The following is a 3389-nucleotide window of genomic DNA, read 5'->3' as shown; positions in this document are numbered from 1 at the left end:
ACATGGGCTTTGGGGTTTGTTTCAGGTTGACCAGGAAAGATCCTGGTGTTTGGGAAGAGGTGGCCACTTGTTGGGCCACTTGGGAGATTTGGGTCTCAAGCATTTTGGTGCGTGTGGCGATAGAATCAACCTTGGTAGTGAGTTTGGAGAGAGAGTCGTTCAGAAATCCTGTTTGGTTTTTCAATTCTTGAAGATTTTTATTTTGATTAGCAATGCAATTTTCCAATAAAATCTCCAAACTTGATTTCTGAGCCACTCTCTGGTTGTTTGTATAGCCAGGTGGTGCTGCTTGTCCATAGGAACCTTGAGGATTTTTGTAAAAATTTTGATTTGGCCTCATTCCTTGGTTGTATTGAGCGTAATTCAGTTGCTCGATATTGGCAGCACTACCTAACTGACAATCAGCACCTATATGACCGGTTATACCACAGATTTCACAAGGAGGGGATGCAGAAGAAGGTGCGATAGCATTAACATTAAGTTTTTCAATTTGTTGGGTTAATGCCTCGACCTTTGCAGCAAGGTGGTTATATTCAGAGACTTCGTATATACCTGCCTCTTTCTTAGAGGGAGTAGGAGTGGTGACGGCTCTCTCGTTGATCCATTGGTAGTGATTCTGAGCCATGTCCTCAATCAAAGCATAAGCCTCCGTGTAGTTTTTCTTCATTAGAGCTCCACCTGCAGCTGCATCAACAGACATCTTAGTGGTATATGACAAGCCATTATAAAACGTGTGGACTATAAGCCACTTCTCTAGGCCATGGTGGGGACAAAGTCTAAGCATTTCCTTGAAACGCTCCCACGCCTCAAAGAGAGACTCCCCATCTTTTTGATTGAAACGCGTGATTTGGTCTCTAAGCTTAGCGGTTTTAGATGGGGGGAAGAATCGGGCGAGGAATGCTCGCCTCATATCGTCCCATGAAGTAATGGAACCGACTTCTAGGGAATGGAACCAAGCGCTAGCTCTATCCCTTAAGGAAAAGGGAAAGAGATGGAGTCTTACGGCTTCTTGGTTCTCTTTTATGGTGCCACTGAGTCTAAGGAAGGAAGAAATATGGAGATTTGGATCCTCAGTGGGTGATCCAGAAAACTGATTTTGCTGCACTAAATTGAGTAGTGCAGGCTTGATTTCGAAGTTATTACCCGCAACCGTTGGGTACACGATAATAGCTTGTGGCTCTTCCGTTGAAGGAGTAGCATACTCTTTGAGAGTGCGTTCAGCCATAGCAGTATTATTTTGTGCCTCTCTCTTTTTCTTATGCAAAAATCTTTCGATCTCAGGAATAAATTCTCCAAGACTTTTACTTCTTCGCATAAGAAACCGAGAACCCAAGAAGTTAGTGGTAAAACAAAAGAAAGAAGTAGAAGAAAAAAGGAAGAGAAGAGAGTCCTAATCACAAGGAAAGAGTTAATCAAATTAGTTTACTCCCCGGCAGCGGCGCCAAAAACTTGATGAGATAAAACCGCAAGTGCACGGTCTTACCGAAGTAGTATAAAAGAGTATCGTTCCGACAGGGAGTAGTTCAATTTAATTAACCTTTAGAGATGATTAGAAGAGAAGAGAATTGTAAGTTGGGGGTTTTCAAGCGTTTGAAAGATAATAATAAAAAGAGCCTTGGGATCGTTGGTTTCCTCTAAATGACAAGTCCTTCTCAAACGAAAACTATAAGCTTATAATGTTATGTTAGACCTAATTTCTCAAGACAGTTTCTCTTATGTTCCTCTAGCAACCAAGCCTATTTCGCTGACTTGATTACTATTAGATTTTGGTTCCTCTAACAACCAAGCCTATTTCGCTGACTTGATTGTTATTAGTTCCCTTGAAGATCGAAACTATATGTCTCAAAGATTGCAAAGCCCATTTCGCTGACTTTGCAATCCTTGTCTGAATTCACTTGTTCAAATATCAAAGCTCCACTTTCGTTTTATGAATTGATATTTGGAATAATGGATAAACAATTATCAAACCCTCCACTTTCGTTTCCACAGTTTGATAATGGTTGATCCATGTTAAGATGGTGAATTCAGATAAGAAATTAGGGTTACATAAGATTAGGGCTTAGAGCTTGGTTTGATTAGGATTATGTCATTTAGACTATTCCAACAATCCCAAGACAAGGAGAAGTCTACTCACTCATGTTCATCGTAGACATGGGGGAGAAGAGAGAAAGCATAAAAGTAAATGACAAGAAAGTAAAGGAAAAGAAAGAACTTTAATTAGAAAAGCAATTGTCACTTATTGTATTCCAAGTAAAGATGAATATTTGTGATGGCTAGCTACTCTATTTATAGTACACATTCGACTTAAAATCTAAGCAAGTATATTCCAAGAATATTCCACGATAGATTGTGCGCCAAAATAGAATAGCTCAGAATCCAAGCAAAAGCAGCAAAAGGTGTTCTGGAGGGTGGCACGGCCGTGCCAGGCTTCTGACTTGTGGGAGACATATTTTGTCTCTCAATCTTCATATTTTTGTGTCCAATCTGCTCCAAATCCCTTTCTTTTGCTCCAAGACTCAATCCATCCAATTTTCTTCCCTGAAATATAATAAATTGCAATTTAAAGTAAACTATCCTAAAAAGGAAATAATACTAATATAAAATTATATAAAATCTAAATAAAACTAAACTAAAAAGCATATTAAAATAGACAATAAATGACTCATCACAGGGCATGAGCCCTCACCAATTGAATGAACTAGCATTCACAGGGCATGAGCCCTCACCAATTGAACGACAAGGCGTTCATGAGCCCTCACCAGTTTATGATTATGCAATGACTCCACTTGTGTATATGTACATACAACTCAACAATGCGTACAACTACAACCACTACTCATCAATGCATATATGTAAATATGACTTACACCTCGACAATTCAATTAACAATACTTCAACCTTTGAAAAGGATTCAATAACATGTATAATTCATTTAGATATATATATGCATCACAGCCACCAACAAATCACCATAATTAATTCAACAGTACCAGAAAATAACATAATTAATATTAATCATGCTCCTACACCAAGTTCGTTCATTTCTATTCAAAACATAGCAAACAACTTCAGGTACTGGGCAACTCGCCTCGCGAGCACATCTGCTCGCTATGGCGAACTCAGGAAAAAGGTTACTCGCCGTGGCGAGTACGAGGCGAACGAGAAAAAGGGTGCGCTCGGGAGTTTTGACATTTTTCTCACTAAGTCTTCATTTTAAGCTCCATATTCATCTTTTTAATCTAAAAATTGTCCCAGTCCTCTCTAAAAACATCCAGGCACTCAAAACTAACCAACTTATACCTTATAACAACAATCTGAAAATCATGATCTCTCACTCACTAACCTGCCATGGCGGGTGGTTCTGCTCGCGGGGCGAGCCATGAAGTTGT

General features: G+C 39.4%; 1 non-coding gene across 1 annotated transcript; it reads left to right on the top strand.

Moving 5' to 3' along the window:
• Positions 1–755: 755 nt before the first annotated feature.
• LOC120579774 (small nucleolar RNA R71) lies at positions 756–862 on the top strand. Its single transcript, XR_005645519.1, has one exon. It is a non-coding gene; the product is annotated as a small nucleolar RNA R71 (small nucleolar RNA).
• Positions 863–3389: the final 2527 nt, after the last annotated feature.

This window comes from Medicago truncatula, chromosome 3 (assembly GCF_003473485.1).
Source record: "Medicago truncatula cultivar Jemalong A17 chromosome 3, MtrunA17r5.0-ANR, whole genome shotgun sequence".
NCBI lineage: Eukaryota > Viridiplantae > Streptophyta > Magnoliopsida > Fabales > Fabaceae > Medicago > Medicago truncatula.
Note: the sequence above shows the minus strand (reverse complement) of the source record. Positions and strands in the feature narration are given on the sequence as shown.